Below are 18,434 nucleotides of genomic sequence, written 5' to 3'. Positions count from 1 at the left end.
TACATTGTTCCATTCCTCATCCAGATACAGGTCAGGTTGCAAAGAGAAGCTGATGGGGGTGGGTGGGTCTGTGTACATGTAGGATAGTGGAAGAGGAGCATGGCATTTGAAAGAGAGTGTGACAGCAGATCCTAAATTCTGGTGCAATACAGGCCATTAACCAATACCATGGTAAATGAGTTAACACATCAAAATCACTTACAAAAGTGCGTTGGACTTAGTCAGTGCTATATGTGTTAAGTATTATTATTAGTAGTCCTATTGTTATTGTTGTTACTGTTGCTATTATTATTATCATTCAATATAGGGCATGGATGAAGTAGGGTTATAGCCCCACAAAAAGAATTAGCTGAAATAAGACAAGATGCTGGGCCTATTTTAGTAGATGCCTCCTCTTTTTATCTTATCTCTCTGCACTGTTTAGTTCTTTCAAACTACTTCCCACAATTTGTAATTATATATTATTTGGGTTTTTTGATCTGTTTCTGGTTTATTGTCTGTTTCCCCCATTTGATTTTTAAGCTCTATGGAACTAAGGACTAGGTCTATTTTATTCATAATCCTACATGCAGTGTCTAGTACAGTGCCTGGCTCAGCGGGTATCCAGTACAGAATGATGACTAACTGACTGACTGAATGAATGAATGCTAACTGAGTTTAGAGCCCCAAGGGCCACAACCTCGGTGGGAGATGTTGGAAAAAATCTTTGATGCCCAAATGTCCCAGGTAAAAAGGAGCCAGAGCAGCAGACTGAATTCCCTGGTTGTGTCAATCGTAGAATGTGGAGCAGGAGGTTATATAGCCCAATGACAGGTGGGACAATGAGGGGTGGTGCTAGTACTCTGGACATCTAGCTCAGGCGGCCTGTGGGGGTTCCTGGGAAAGGGTGGCAGAAGCCTGTGGGTGTCTGGGGTTTCCTTGCCAACAGATGGGATGGGGCTGGGGGTAGGGTCAACTGACCAGTTTTCTCAAGATCTCCCAGATAATCCCTTAAATCCTCTTCTTAACATGTTCTTCTGCCTCTTCAATGCCCAGTTCAGGCAGTACAATCTTTGCCTGTAGCCTATTCCAAACTCAAGTGCCTTCATATAAGAGATCAATTTTGAGCCACAGATTAGACTTTAGTTTTATGTGTGTGTATATACACACACATATACACACACACATTTGTGTGCATGTGATGTTTAGGAATGCTAACTAGATCCTTTATGTGATCTGGGTTCTTAATCAATTGATAAATAATAACAAGGAGCCAACTGCGGCATTAATATTTGTCTTATCACTCATAAGGTTGGATTAAAGAACATGGCAAGTCCCCCCGCCCTCTCCCCAATCTAGGGATCCACAGAACCCTAACTTACCTGCCCAGGTATTGATGGAGAACTTGGAAGATGGTGAGCCTGCTGACCCAGACTTCACTCCTCTTCTTTCCACTTGATGACAAAAAGCACAAGTGCCAACTAACCATTGTATGACCTTTGCCTCAGGCTTTCTTTCAAGGGAGAAAAACTCAGCCCCGAGTTTCAATGCAGTGGCCCTGCAATGAGCCATATTTTGTTCCTTGGGAGGAAAGGATGAGGCAGTGCAGAGTGAGAGATCAGAAGTAGTCCTTTAATACTTCCTCCTTCCAATGGTCAGCATGGATATCCCCTCATGACTATAAGAGGAAAGGGAACCAAAGGCTCTTCTCCAGCACGTGCATCTCACGCACGCATACACACGCACATATGCGTCCTGATAAGCATCTGGGTTAGCCACTATTTTTCAGCATCTGTGGCAGACTGTATTTTCCAAAATGGCTGCAACATTATCTCCCATCCCAGGTGCTCATTTATAACTTGGCATTCCTTCATGAATTCCTCCTCTGTTAATCTGAGTAGGCCTTTGATTACTTCAACCAATAAAGTATGGCAGAAATGACATTCCCACTTCCAAGGTTAGATCATAAAAATGTCATACACTTCTATCTTGTTCTTTTGGGACATTCTGTCTTGGAAACCCAAGAGCAAAGCCTACACAGCTTGTGCAGAGGCCATGTGCAGAGGCCAACTGAGTTCCTGGACCGACAGCCTTAGCTGAATTCCCACCTGACAGACAGCATCAACTTGCCTGTCATGTGAGTGCATCATCTTGAAATTATGTCATCCAGCCTCCCATCCATCAGGTTGCCCCAATCGATGCTGTGGAGATGAGGCAGCCTTCTAAGCTCTGCTCAAAGTTCAGATCTGTGAGCAAAATAAATGACTGTTGTTGTTTTATGTCATAACATTTTGGGGGGGGGTTGTTATACAGCAATTGATAACTAATATAATAACTAGCCAGTATAAATCTTAAAGGCAGCAACACCAAAGATGAGCCGTGAGAATTAGGATGAGGGATCTTATGGAATAATAACATGAATGAATTTGTGTATAAAAGAATAAGTCTTCTTTCCATAAAGCAGACCAACTACTGTGCAGACCACAAAAGAAAGGGGAGTGGAACTACTGCAATTATCTTCTGTACCTGGGAACTTTGCAAAAGGAATTTCATTCTGCTAGGGATAATAGGTGAGTTGTAGAATGTCAGACCTGAGCTTAAAACTACTTTTTAAAATTTTTTTCAGATTGCCACAGTGGGAAATCAAACCACCTTGTTCAAATACCTTGCTCTTAGTCACCAAGTCCTGCCTGGACAATCAGTTCAAAAGACTAGCTGTAATTTTCAACTTGTGGGACTTGTTCTGAAAGGCCTTCAGCCTCTCTCCTGGGCCATCATTTGTACATCTCTCCCCTTGGCTTTTCAAATGGCCTTTTAGAGTCCTGAAGGCTTTTGGCAGATCAAAAGAATCACAGAAATAGACAGTAAAAGCACCACCAGGGGTGGATTGGAAATGATGTTGTGAGTGATTAGAGCAAGGATACGTCCAGTGGTTTATTGGGAATTCCGGGAGCATCCTAGGTACACGCACCTGCATGGACCAGAGTTTAGGGAGGCTTAGGAAAATCAAGGAGAGTCCATATTTAAGAGCTCCTCTGCATCAAATCTCCACCACTTTGAAGCTTCTCATCATAATTTCATCTCAAGCATGAGGCTGAGAACTCCCCCTGCCAATTCCTCCTACTTAAATCATCCCTTTTTTCTCATTTTTATCCATATCATTTTTCGGGGAAAATGTCCAAATTCTCCTTAATAATTGTCAGCAGAAAGGGCTTTTTCCATATATAAGTATATATGTGTGTGTACACACACACACACACACACACACACACACACACTGGGTTGGAATTTTTGGTAAACTTTTTAATTTAAGTATAACATACACATAGAAAAGCATACCTAAAGAACATACGGAATTTCGCAGAAGAATATACCCATATAACCACAACTGAGATTTTTTTTAAAAAGTAGCATTTCTAGTATGCTAATAGCCTTCCTCATGCCACCTCCTAGTCATACTCAACTACTCCCCACAAGAGTGATCAAAGGTTAGAATTTTATGTCCAATACTGCCCCCTTCACCAATCATTCCAGTGCAGCATGTGTTTTATTCTGCTCAGGGTTACACTGAGTCCTTGGCTTACCTTCTCTCTCTGCCTGATTTCTTCTCTTTATTCCCAGGACATGGAATGCCTTAGATTTCCACTGGAATTCGGTGGAGAATGATCCAGTGAGCAAAGACAAAGGATTAGATGTCAGGGCTGGAAGGGATTGTAGAGATAGATTATCTAGTTCAAATACAATTTCTCTCAATTTATATAAGAGAAAGTGGGTTACCTTTGATCGCACAACTAGTTAATGGAAGTCAGGTCTATATCTCTTTCTGCTCCACTGCAATACCTCTATGACACCCTTCTGACAGGTATACGTAAGGAGGAGAAGAAAAACCAACTACGGTAATTTGTGGTAATCTGGGACATTTACCCTATGAAAAGAAAGCAGACCACCCATACTTTCTCAGTGGAGTCAAACCTTTTCCATTATGACTCTCTTTAAAACATTTTACCATCTCAGAACAGTTTGAGCACAGTTTGATGGGAGTTTATCTTTCTCATTCATTCATTCATTCTCTCATTCATTTAAACTTCATTCACTTATCAAATATATATCTCGAACATCTATTATGTGCTAAGTATGGATGTTTAATAAATAACAACAGTGAATAAAAGAGACAGAAATCCTTGTCCTCACACAGCTTACATTCTAATGGGGGAGACAGTCAAGAAATAAGACAAATAAGAAAATACATTGTGTGTTAGGTGATGATTGATGTTATGGAAAAAACAAAGCAAAGAAGTGAATGCTGGAGGTTCAGGTGAAGCAAAGTGTTTTTTTGAAATAGGTGAGCAAAAGTCTCACTGCAGTGACATGTAATTCAATTCCTGGAAAAGGTGAAGGAGTAAACCATGCAGATATCTGGGGGAAAAGCATTCTAGGCATAGGGAACAGCAAATGCAAAGACCCTGAAATGAGACTATGTTTAGTATATTCTAGGGACAGCAAAGAGACCAGAGTGGCTGTAGCAGAAGGGTCAAAGGGAGGAGTAGTAAGACAGGTGGGGCAGAGAGGTGACAGGGTGTGAGATTGTGCAGAGCCTTGTGTGCCACCATAAGACTTATTCTTCTACTCTGAGAGCAATGGGGAGTCATTGAGGATTTGAGCCAAGGAATGCCATGATATGACTGATGACTAAATAGGATCACTCTGGTGGCTTTGTTGAAAGTAGTCTTTAGGGAGGGAAGGTGGAAACAGGGATTCTTGTTAACAGGCTATTGCAATAACTTGGGGGAAGAATCTTGAGACCGGTGGGGTAACAATAGGGGTGGTGAGCAGTGGTTGGATTGGGGATACATTTTGAAATTAGGATCAAGAGAATTTGGTTATCATAAACATGAGTGAATCTAAGTGTAGTGGCTTTTTAAAAAAGCAGCTGAAAACCCTTTGCTATGCCAATCATCTTGAGGGTCTACATCTCCTCTCCTTGAATCCAGGTGGTCTCATGAAAGCTTTGACTAATAGAGTAGTGGAAGTGATGTTAGGTGATCTCTGAGGCTAGGTCATAAAGGCCATTCATTTTCTTCTTGGTCTTTGGAATGCCCACCTCCTTCTCCGAACCCAGCTTTCATGCTGTAAGAAATCTGAGCAACGTGTACAGGTCAAGATATAGGTGCTCCAATTGACAGTCCCAGCTGAATCCAGCCTTTGTGTGATTCTAGCCCAGGAACCAGGCATGGGAGTGAAGAGGCTTCCAAATGATTCCAACCCTGAGCCATTGAAGTCTTCTTAGCTAAAGCCTCAGACATCATGGAGAAGAGACAAGCATTTCCACTATGCCCTTCTGCATTCAGCCCACATAATCCGAGCATAACAGAATGTCTGTTGTTTAAGTCACTAAGTTTAGCATGTTTGTTACACAGCAATAGATAACCAAAACACAGACTCTGAGTAAGGATACTTGCAGTGCAGAGAATCAAAAACAATCTCCTCAGCAAATTTACAACTGATCACATTGTTATACAAAACCTACTGGGCAGATGCTCAAAGTCTAGGGACAGAAATGGTGCCATCCTTACACATGTGTAAATCCATTAGGAATGGAAAATGGCCCTGATTCACTGTCTTTCACTTAGCGATAATAAAACCCCTGCTAACTACTCAAAAAGCCAGACTGAACAGATGCACTCAACAATCTGGTTCTTCCCTTTATTAGCATTAATTACAATCATTGTGCTTTTATTGGCTTTATTTTTATTAACAGCTCCTCAGACAAGCCAAAAAAAGAGCATAACAAATGCTTTCATACATGGGCAACCTTCCACAGACTCAATGGGTCAAGTCAGGTGTGTCTCAAGCACAACTTTCTCTCTCCATATGCAGCACCTGTGCCAGAAATTGGGAGGGACCAAGGATTCACACATCAGTGTGAAGAGCAAGGAATTCGTGTGCAGACTCTACATTGTCTAATAGACTATGTTACATTTTGGGGTCATGATCTTTGCTTTGACCAATAAAGTAGTGGAAGTGATATTAGGTGACCTCCAAGGCTAAACCATAAAGGCCATTCATTTTCTCACTGAACTGTGGAAGGAAGCAACTCACCAGCTTTTCTGTGTCTACTTCCTCATGCTGAAAGAAAAGAAAAACCTACCAAATGATGGCAATCAGCATTGTCTTACGTTCTCAGGACCTAAAAGAAGATACCAGGCAATAGTTCTACAAGACATAGACTAGATTGGTTCTCTTTTTCTAGACCCTTTGTAGCTTGGTGGTTTCAAGAGCTGTGTTTTGATTTATCTGTCCAACTATCCATCCAATAAATGCTTGAATCAAGAAAAGGCTCTATGCTAGGCCTTTTAATAAAGGCAAGAAATATGGAGATGAAGAAGACAGGACAAGATTCATTTTTCGAGGCTCAGCCCAAATACCACACTCCCTCTGTAAAGTTGTAGCAACAATGATATATGTTCACCTAACTCATTTCATTTGCCTCCTGTGCTCTCAGGAAAACTCACTTCCCAACTTTCTGTACAATTAAATTTGGGTCCTGTGACTGAGTTCTGGCCAATGGAAAATCTGGCAAATGTGATTTCTGTATGTCCAGCCTGCCCATAAACTCTCTGGGCTGTTCTCTATACACCCTCTTTTCCTTCTATGGTGACCTTACAAGCTATGTGTTGAAGATAGTGAGCTCATACAATGGAAGGCACCTGAGTCCCTCAATGACCCTGTGGAGCAGAGTCACCCTTCTGGCCACAGTGAACTGTGACAGGATCAAACAATTAACTTTTTATTGTGTGAAGCCACTGGGATCAAGTTGTTTATTAAATTATTTACTACCCCCCACATTTCCCATGACTAATACAAAAATTTCTTTAATTGACACACTATTCAGGGTCCACTCAGAAGACAGAAATCATGCCAATTTTTCTTTTTAATTGTGGTAAAATGCACATAACAAAAAATTTACCATTGTAACCATATTAAGCATACAGTTCAGAAATATTAAGCATATTCACATTGTTGTACAATCTACAGAACTTTTTCACTTGCAAAACTGAAATATATACCTATTAAACAACAACCTCCCATTTCCCCTGCCCCAGCCTCTGGAAACCACCATTCTACTTTCTGTCTCTGAGTTTGCCTACTCTAGATACCTCATATAAGTGGAATCATGCAATATTTGGCTTTTTGTGACTGGCTTATTTCACAGCATAATGTCCTCAAGATTCATCCATGTTGTAACACGAGTCAGAATTTCCTCCCTTTTTAAGGTCAAATAATATTCCATTGTAGGTATATACCACATTTTGTTTATTTATTCATCCATTCATGGGACATTTGGGTTGCTTCCACCTCTTGGCTATTGTGAATAATGTTGCTATAAATATGGCTGTACAAATACTCTTTGAGACTCTGCTTTCAGTTCTTTGTATATACACCCAGCAGTGGAATTACTGGATCATATGGTAATTCTATTTTTAATTTTTTGAGAAACCACCACACTGTTTTCCACAGTGGCTGCCATTTTACATTCCCACCAACAGTACCAAAGGTTCCAATTTCTCCACATCCTTGGCAACATCACACCAGTTTTTTTGAACAAAGAATTTAACATAAAGAATTTTTTTTATTGCAGCATATTATGGGGGTACAGATGTTTAGGTTACGTAAGTTGCCCTTGCCCTCCCTCCCCCCCAAGTCCAAGTTTCAAATATGTCCATCCTTCGGGTGGTGCGCATTGCACTCTTAACATAAAGAATTTTTAACCAGGTAACTGGAGAGGTAAAAAGGGAATACTAACATTTCAAAGACATAGTAACTGCAGGAGGCAACTACTATCCCTAGGGCTGAGGGAACAAAGAGAAGAAGCTGGAATTATGCAAACTTAGAGACTCAGAAGAAAGTTTCCGTGCTGCTGGGCCCCAGAGCTCTGAGGAATGGGCACAAGCTGGTACCGGTATCTGAGAGGTGACACTGCAGCTGGTTCTGTGATGTTGGAGGGACTGCAAACTGCTGCTACAGGAGTGAACTGCCATTGTCAAAGTGTTGCTGCCATGGTGAAGGAGATTTGCTGGTGCGATTTTCACAGGAACACAAAGCAAAGCGATAAAGCAAATCACTTTCTTTTTCCAATCTCGTGGTCTGCCTCTAGTGCCCCTATTGGCAGAGCCTAATAGGAAGTGGCTGGAAAAACAAAAATCAAGTTTGCACAGTCCAGCCTCGGCATCAGAAAGCAGAGTATGGAAGGGTGGATTTGGAGCTGAGAGGCAATAACTTAGTAAGTGTTTCCCCATGCCAAGGAGCACCTCTCTCTGCATGGCACTCTCAGCATTTTGCCTGCTCTCTGCTGTGGCACATATGACTTTCTACCTTGAATCGAAGTTCTCTGGTTATGCCTTAACTCTGATTCAAACATAAATTCCTTTAAGAGCAAGATCAGGGGCTGATTTATCTCTGTATACCTTCTGATGGCCTCCAAAGCCTAGCACAACAGGTGTACATAGTTGGTATGTAATGATTTTGCCAAATGAATGAATTTGATCCTAAAATGAGTGAAATGGTTGTGTCTATAAGGAAGCAGGAAGTGAGCACAGAGGAAGCCCACCCATATTGAAAGTTGCTACACGATTGAAGACGGAATAGAATTTGAGCTAAGAGGTACTTGAAAATGCTTGTGAAAAGCAGGGTCACACCAACTTCGTGGAGATGATATGAGATTTAAGCAAAGGTATGAGGAAAGCCTGCAGTTATTTTGGTATTGGCTATTCAACTCTGGCAAGGGGACAGGTGAAGAGAGGGATGGCAGGGCCCTCCCTGGGCCCTCACAGGGTTTGCAGGCACACTTGGTCTCACAAGAGCATCTTCGTTCTCTACGCAGAGCACTCCACACCTGTCGGAGACTACAAGCAGTAGGAACTGCCAGACACCTTGGAGAGTTGATGGTCCAGTTATTATTTCTGCATAACTAATTATTCCTAGACTTAGTGCCCATTTTATTATGTCCATGGGTTCTGTGGGTCATGAATTTAGGAAGATCACAGTGGAAATGGCTTTGCTTAAGGATGTCTAGAGTCTCAGCTGAAAAGACTCTATGGGTGGGGGAGACCTGGTGGGTTGGAGCTAGAGTGATCTAGGGACATCTTCGCTGACACGCCTGGTGATTGATGCTGTCTGCTAGACCCACAGCTCGGGCTGTTGACTGGAGTATCTACTTGTGGCCTCTCCACATGGCCTGGACTTTCTCCCTACATGGCAGCCTCAAGGAAGTCATGCTTCTTACATGTGGCTCAGGGCTCCACAGCAAGTATCCCAGTAGATAAGGTGGGAGATTTTACGTCCCAGTCTCAGAAGTCACGCAGTGCTGCTTCCACCTCGTTCTATTGGCTACAGTTGAATCACAGCCTCATCTATATTTAAGGGCAGCACTTAATGGGTGTCCATATGATCAACTAAAGAAAAGTATGTGAGATGGGAAGCATTGTTATGGGAATCTTTGGAAAACACAATCTGCTATGTATGTTAAATCCATTCTCCATATTTTCCAGACGAGGATGCTAAGGTCCAGACAACTTGGGAAGCAGCTTGCTAAGGTCCTTATGGACTTCCATCACAAAGTACCACAAGCTGGGTGATTTAAAACACCAGGATTCTGTTGTCTCATAGTTCTGGAGGCTAGAATTCCAAAAAGTGCCAATAGAGTGACTCTGGGGAGAAATCTTTCCTTGCCTCTTCCTAGCTTCTGACAGTTCCCAGCAGTTCTTGGAGTTGCTTGTAGATGCATCACTCCATTCTCTGCCTAGTGTTCTCTCTGTGTGTCTCCACATCATCTTACTTCTGTGTCTCTCTCCATGCCCAAATTTCCCATTTTTATAAGGATACCAGTCATGTAGGATTAAGGTCCATCCTAATCACCTTTTGACTTGATTACCTCTGTAAGGCCTTATTTCCAAATAAGGTCACATTCTGAGGTACTCTGAGGTACTTCAAATAGCTTTGGACTTCAAATAGCTTTCTCTTTTGGGGGGTACCATTCAACACCATCCTTTATGAAACCTATGGGACAAGGAGAACTTAGAGATTCATCCTGGGTAAGGCTGAGAACCACAAGCAGTAGCTATGCTGAGGAAATTTCTCTGCCAGGTAACCTTGGGCCAAGGCTCAGAAGGTGTTTCAAAGAGGAAAAGAGACTGAGATTGTTTGGACATACTGGCCTTATGCTGCTACAGGGCTTTTATGACTGGGCTAAAAGTAATGCCAGGCAGTGGATGCCATCAGAGGGATCCAAGTGATTCCAGTGGGAGATCAGACGCTGGAGCCAGTTCCCCCTCTCCCATGGCTAAAGGGTAAAGATTAAACTGCAGAGGCGATTTGGGCTGAGGAGAGCCACATACACTCCACTGATATGCATTACACACGGGTGGAGGATATGACTAAATGGGAAGCCATTCCCTTACCCCTGGCTTTGAATTTTGAAAGGTAGCTTTCTTCCCCATCAAAACAGTGATTTGAAGCAGATAATAGAAAAAGGTAACAGGGCCTGTGAAACCTCATCAAAGCTAAAAGGAGCCCTGGATTTGAGGAAAACTATTTTACTTAATCTACTAGTGTCCTTTCCTTCAGAATTTGGAGGAATATAAAGAAATTTATATTACTCACCAATAACAACATCAGGAAAAAAGAATAAGACTTGTTACTATACACTGCACTCAGCAATTTGTACATACCATGGCAGCTTTGCTACAGGGTTTTGCTTATATCCCTTCCATTTCTTCAGTGTTGCACACCGGCTTCTTGTATAGGTTTTACCCCTTAAAACTGCATTATTTTTGTTGGAGAGCTGACCTCAGACTACTAGAGCCTGCTTTTCTGGCCACAGGGGGAGCTGAAAATACCTGGGAATTTACATTTCCCTGGGACAGCCTTCACCTAATGGCTTACAGGTATGGGAATATAAGCACCTGTAGGGGGATAAACACCAGCGCCCCACCCCACCCCCTTGTTCCTTCTCTTTGTTGTTATCTTCAGTCTTCTTCAGAGAAACCCTGGAGGATTGAGTCAAAGTTATTCTCCATGAGACTTGGCTTGATATCTTACCTTCACTTGTCCTTGTACCCCTACCTGTCTCAATTTCCCATTCCTCTACTGTTTCCTCCTGATAACACGGCCTAATAAATAATTTTCACACACATTCCGATTTCAGGTGGCCCAACCTGAGACACCAATTTATCTAACCTTTACAACGATCCCCATGAAGTAGGCAGGATCAGCCCCAATGCACAAACATGGAGACTGGCTTTGAGTGGGCCTGCCCCAAATCACATAAGTTAGTAGCTCTCTTGACTTTCAAAGCCGTCCTCTCTCTGCTATATTACATTGCCTCAAAGGCACAACTTGTCTTACTTCCTTTTTCACCTCTAAACTGCTTTGGGCTTCCCCAAATTTCTTGACTTAGGAAGTCTTACTGTTCCTATTATTTCCTCTTGTTGGACTGGCCAAGCCTGAGTTTTTACTAGAACAGTGAATGGGACAGAAATGATCTTCTTTATGTACCTCTCTCTTGACATAATGTAGTGGATTAAAAATAGTCCCAAATTCTTTAACACTCCTCCCACTGAGGCCTGGGGTATATTTGTCCTCCCCTTGAATCTGAGCTGGCTCATAACAATTACAACAAATAGTTTATGGCAAATGTGATCTGGGATTAGCTTTTAAAAAGACTGGCAATTTCTGCTTTAGTCTTTTGGAACCCTGAGCTTCCATGTAAGAAGAGACTACCAGGCTATCAGGGAGCCCAGACTTGCCAATGGAGAGGTCATTTGGTGACAGAGATGTCTAGCCAGCCACCAACCTTTTGAATCATCCCAGCTGAGGCTTCAGCCATTAGGGAACAGAGATAACCCCTGCTATGCCTTGTCTGAATTCCTAACCCATACGATCCATTAAAAAGGTTATTTTTTTTTATGCCACAGAACGTTGGGGTAATTTTATTATGCATCAACAGATAACTGCAACACTCAGATATATTTGGTGGTGCAGAAAGCATCTGTATCAGCATATAGCAACTGTCTACCACCTCTTGACATGCCCCACACTGCCGTTCTACCTACTCCTCAAATTTCCTCACCCTGGTGTTGAAGTTGAGAACAGATGAACTCTTTTTGACCAACATCCAATCATAAGCACATTCAACTTCTAATTTGACACTTGATTCAAGATGGCAGTGGGTGCTGCCATTTGGGAGCAACTAGTTCTGGGTAAACTGAATCAGTTAGGAACCAATTTCCTCCCAGCATGGCTAAGCTTTGTTTTTCATTTTTTACTGTTTAGTTATTCTATAAAATTATTTTTAGCTGCTATGAAGCCCTAACACTTTGCGGTGTTGTGAGATGTCTGTTCTTATCTGTAGGAAAGGCACTACTTAAGCATTTGGTTCTGTCTTAAGTTTGCCATCCTGCCACCTTGAGCAAGTCACAACTTCTCTGAGCTTCATTTTCTTGCCTCTAAAATGAATGAGATGGTTGACTTGTGAAGCATTTTACGGCCTCCTTAGGAGAACGATTTGTTCCTAGGATTGAATATCTGTGGCACTTTGTACACACTCATATTACAAATCATATCACACATATTATATACATATTTTATTCATGTTATACAGCACCAGTGCCAGAAAGCACTGTGTAGGTTGCAGTCTTCAGTCATACAGACCCAGGTTTGCCATTTATGAGCTGTGTGTCCTTAAACAAAGTATTTACCTCTTGAATCCTAGTTTTATGTACATGTGAAATGAAGATTGTCATATCTACCTCATACAGATGTATTGAGAATCAAAGAAATAATGAAGAAAAGCCATGAGTAGAGAAGTAAGCATCCCATAACTGCTGCTTATACTGACCTCCACCTCTGACACTGTCATTCAGCACTTCTTGAATTTGGAATGGAGAGTAGGGAGAATATGTAATTTATGAACCCCCTACCATCTACACACTGTATATTCTGTCAGTTCTTTCTTCCAGCAACTCTATTTTATGATGAAAAAGGGAAGTTCAAAAAAATTTAGTCATTCTCCTAGGCTACCACAGATAATGAGTGGTAATTTCAGACTCAAAACTCCAATTTTCTGACTCAAAATTTCATGATCTTTCCACTATACCATGACATTTCTCAAAATCAGAGAGAGAGGTGTTGGTTGGTATAGAAACAAAGAAAAAGAGTGGGGTGTCTGACCCTTGAGTTACACTGTCTATCTGTTGAGTGACATCTAGACCACTTTAGACAGATGGGGGCCTCCGTTCCCGTTACAGCTATTCTAGAATAGAATAGACAACCATTCGCTCCACAAAACCTGACTGAGCAGCCTCTACATTCCTGGCACCATCCAACAAAGATAAATCAGTCCTCAAGTTGGCCCTCAAGGAACTTCCCAGAAAAGCTTCCATGACCTCTCTTTTAAGGGAATTATTAAAAATGAATTTGTGTAGCATTGGGTTTTTTTTTGCAGCAGCAGCAGCATCAGAAAAGCAGTACAAAAGAAAATTAATTTCATTTTTGACTTTTAATTCATATTGGAGGATAATGGACAGACACAGAGATGCCTATCACATGTGGAACAATAGTTAGAAGGCTGAAATTCCTAAAAATAGAGTGAGAAACTGGTGGTTCATGTCTCTGTGAAGCCCCAGACTGCTGACGCACCTGTGCCTCTGTGTCATTTCTGCTCAACATTGTCCGCAGGTGGGTCAAAGCATCCACAGACCAGAACCCAGCAGATTTCTGCCTGGAGGAGTTGCAAGGCCCTTAGTTGAAAGATGCTAAATGTAAGTCTGCGAGGAACACTTGAATGTCAGCAACTGTTACTGGCCCCAAATCATTTCCTTTCTCACCTGAGAAGGTTAAAAAACATCACATGATATATGTGCTGGAGTCAAGAGCAATGTGGGAACTCTCCATCCTAAGTATATTTTCCCCCAAGCAGATTTTATTGCCTAGAAAGGAGACATAAAGATGAGAGGCTTTTGGCTTTAATGAAAATAATACCAGAGCAAAAAAGGACACAGGAATTCAATCTTTGTCTGGCTTTGGACATGTCATTGCCTCTCTGCTTCCATTTCTCATGCCTGGCTTCTTGTACTTACCCATGTAACACCTGGGGTGAGATTTAATTTTTATCCAGAGTTAGTCGAGATTCTCAGAGGGAATATAAATGGACAATGTCTTTCTTAGACCTTGATGTGTACCTCCTTTTTCAAATGATTGGACAGGAGCTTTTCTAGAATTTCTAAGAGGCATGAAGGTGGAGGCATCACATGAAACTTTCAGCCCAGTCTTCAGCCCATCCCTAGAAGTTCCAGATTATTTGTAACCATGCACAGATGCTGTTCCATAGAAGACATCATGTTCTCAACTGGGATATCGTTCATGTGGTTCCTGAGTATATACATTCCACTTCTGTACCCATTTTCCCAAGACATATATAGAAGATTGGTGATAAGGGATTAAGTACTTTGTGTTCACTGACATGATAATGAGACCTCTCCTTGTACTATTGATGTAAAGAGTTACAGATTTTACAGGTCAACTTGCATGTTCCCCTGGCCATTGTCCTCACCTCCACAACCCCTGTTGAAGGAAGTGAGGATAAAGGAATTTTGCACCTGTTCATCCACCTCTTTCCTAGAATCAGAAATCACCAAGAGGGAAGAGGGACAAGAGCAGCAGGCCCTGCTCCCTGGTTTTGGTATCTATGATTGCTTATGCACTATTTCTCAAGTATTCAGAAACAAGAGAGTTGAGATGTATATAGACACTCTTCCCATGCAGAATCCACATTGCTGGTGGTGAAAAACACAGTAGACATAAAGTACAGGAGGTCTGGGTTCTGACATTAGCTTTTCCCAAAACTTGCTGAATAATCTGGGGTAAATTATTTAAGTGCTTGGCTTTCACAAAGGTAAAATGAGGAACATGAGATAATGAGCATAATGCCATCTCTGGCAGCAAGATTAGAAAAATAGGCTGGAGCCAGATTAGGAAGGAAATTGTGTATTGCTGAGAATTCTGAATTCTGTGACTTGACAAGGGAGATGTTATCCTGTATCATTGTCATAAGCAAACCTTCATCTTGGCTGTTATGGTTGTGACTCAACAAAGACTTCCCTCTTTTTCCTCAAATGCTGTATACTCACTATATCGCCTAAAAACAGCGTGGATAGATCTTGCCCGCCCAATGTTACCTCTGTAGATGGAATGATGTTACAGCTTAATATCCAGTCTAAGGCTGGGTGTGGTGGCTTATCCCTGTAATCCCAGCACTTTGAGAAGCTAAGGTGGGAGGATCAGTTGAGGCCAGGCGTTCCAGGCTGCAGTGAGCTATGATGATGCCACTGCACTCCGGCATGGGTGACAGAGTGAGATCTTGTGTCTAAAACAAAAAAAAAGTCAAGTCTAGAAACTTTGCAGTCCAGAGAAGATGATGAAATAACAGGCTGTCAGCAACTTTCTCCAGACATGCAGACATGGCTCTGGAGGGTATAATGTTATTACAGTAGGAAGAGTTATTTTCATAAAAACAGTATGGTAATGAAAAATAAAAACAGACAAATAGACACTGGAAGAACAGAGGGGCCTTGTGTATGTGGGAACCTCCATTTTGAAATGAATTTTTAAAATTACAATTTATTTCTATTATTTAGACAGATGTTGTTGGGGAAATTGAGTTCACCATATAAAGTACTTCACACTACATGAAAAAGAAAAGAAAGCAATGCAAAAATGCCAAAAACAATTAAAGACCTATAGCAAAACATAAAAATATACAGCTAAAACTAATCGATAATAGTGGAGTGAGAAATAACAGTATACACAAGCCTCAAAATTTCAAATGATAAGAATCCCTACTTCACATTTTACAACAAAATTATGCAAAACTGTGGCAGAGACTTCTCTGTGTTCTGTAAAGCCTGTTTTCTTTCTCTCCTGTTACCACATTTAAATTCCCAGACCCCTTTGCAGTTTGCTGTGTCTATGAACTAAATCCTGGCCAGTGGAATGTGGGCAGGAGTGCTGCAAGCCACCTCCATGACTGGCCCATATAAACCTGCTGTAAGCATTTCGCCATGTTCTTCCCTCTAGGTTGTTGGAGGGACTCCATTGACCTAAAGGAAGTCATAGACTCAGATGGAAGAAATCTGGGTTCTTGTAGGTCTATGTGGAAGGCTGCCAGCTAACATCTGCCTTGGATTATAACTTATGTGAGAAATACACTTTTAGTGTATTGAACCACTGAGGTTTGGGGGGTTTTCTGTTACAGCAGCTAGTGTTACCTTAACCGACACAAAAAATGATTTAATAGGGGTTAAAATACAAAATTATAACTGTCCTAGAACATAATTTACAAGAAAGAATTTATAATGTAGAAATAGAAAAGCTTCCAAGCATGGAAGAAAAGCTAAAAAATATTCATTAAATTTGATAGATTTGATCACATTTAAAAAACCTTTTAAATAAATTACTTTTCATTTATCTAATTATTTATTATTGTGGTAAGAACACTTAACATGAGATCTACCCTCTTAACAAATTTTTAAGTGCACAATACAGTATTATTAACCATAGGCACAATATTGTACAGCAGATCTCTAGAGCCTATTCAGCTTGCAAAACTAAAGCTTTCTACCTGTTAAACAGCAATTCCCCATTTCCTCCTTCTCCCTGGCAACGACCATTCTATTTTCTATTTCTATGAGTTTGGCTGTTTTAGATACCTCACATAAGTGGACTCATGCAGTATTTGTCCTTCTGTGACTGGCTGATTTCACTTAACATAATGACTTTCAGGTTCATCCATGTTGTCACATTTTGCAGAATTTTCTTCTTTTTTAGGGATGAATAATATTGCTACACACACACACAAACACACATACACCACATTTTATTTACACATTCATCCATCGATGGACATCTAGGTTGTTTCCATATGGCTATTGGTTATTGTGAATAACGCAGCAATGAACTTGGGAATGCAGATATCTCTTGGAGACCAATCACTAATCACTATTTATTTAGATAATAAATATTTATGTTTGCTTTATAATTACAGGAAGTATAGCTCTGGGCAAGCAAAAACTGTCTTTGCAGTTTAAAACAGCTCCTATATCTGAGCTACATATATATTACTCCTATTATTGTTGAGCTTATAATGATGGTAATTAAAAATTAAAATACAATCTTTATGCTAACTAAAGGATGAAATATATAGAAATATTATCCATAAGTTATATGTAAATACTATTTTCAAAACACTGAGAATCATAGTACCATCAAGCTTCAATTTGAGCAAAACTAGTCTCCTAAGTACCAGCAGTTTCTTAAAACAGTAATGAAAAATAAGTAGTTCCAAAACTATTTTTTTAAAAGAGACACAACGAGATCTCAAGTTTTTCAGCATGGTTCTAGAAGTACAATATTTGGTGTGTTTGAAAGGTGAGTTAATCTTGAACAAATCCACTTCTATTTTCAGGACGTGAAGGTGGTGGGGGTAGTAGAGTGGGGAGGAATGTAGAGGTGGAAAGGGAGAAATGGAAGGATAAAAAGGTCCTTTTTCCAAAAATTGTTCTCTTCGATCCACTGGCAGCAATGAGTTCAGACTGGAGAGAGAGATGGGTGAACATAGTCTGGTAGCACAGGTGAGACCTGAGGGGAAAGCCCACCTGTTGGTGAGGGACCACATGGGGGTTGGCTCTTGGCTTGATGCTCTGTTGGAAAAGCTTCTTCTGATGTGGTGACTCTTGATTGATCTTCTGGTCAATGAATCATTTCTATAATTTCAGCACTAACCACTCTTGCTCTGTGCATTTAGAGCTTTCTTCATCCAAGCCTTATTCTCAGGTAGTTATTTCATCCTTGAACTTTTCAGAGTTTTCCTCCAGGGTCCAGATTTATGATGACTCTTTCTCTAGGTTAGTATTCTTCAAAGATGACTCCAGTTTTTCATAGTCCTTTTGAACAGGGCTAACCCTGCCAAGGAGTTCACCTTTTTTATTTTTTTCCCCCTGAATCAATGTTAGCAAGCTCTGGGACAAGTTGTTTTTTCCTTTCAATAAAAAGCTGGCTCTTGTTTGACCTACATATTCTGAACAAAATTGAGACCTGTGAAAAGTATGACTCTAGCTTTCACAAGAAACTGTCAAAGTCAAAGTCCATGCTCAGGTCATCAGGCAACACAGCCACCACCTTGCCTGGCTTTCCAAGGATTACTGGGAAGTAAGGCTTTGAGGAGGTTCACAGTCCCTCTATGGCACCAACACCACCATCCTCCCCAGAATTCCACTCTCAGTAGCAATGGCTTTACCAGAGGCAACATCTGCAGAGCATACTCCATAGTATTTTTCTGGAAACCAAATGCCACCCCAGTCCTCGCCCCCGGCTACTGGAACAGACCTCCAGTGGAGCTGATA

This window comes from Propithecus coquereli, unplaced genomic scaffold, assembly GCF_000956105.1.
Source record: "Propithecus coquereli isolate 6110/MARCELLA unplaced genomic scaffold, Pcoq_1.0 Scaffold12, whole genome shotgun sequence".
NCBI classification, from domain to species: domain Eukaryota; kingdom Metazoa; phylum Chordata; class Mammalia; order Primates; family Indriidae; genus Propithecus; species Propithecus coquereli.
Note: the sequence above shows the minus strand (reverse complement) of the source record.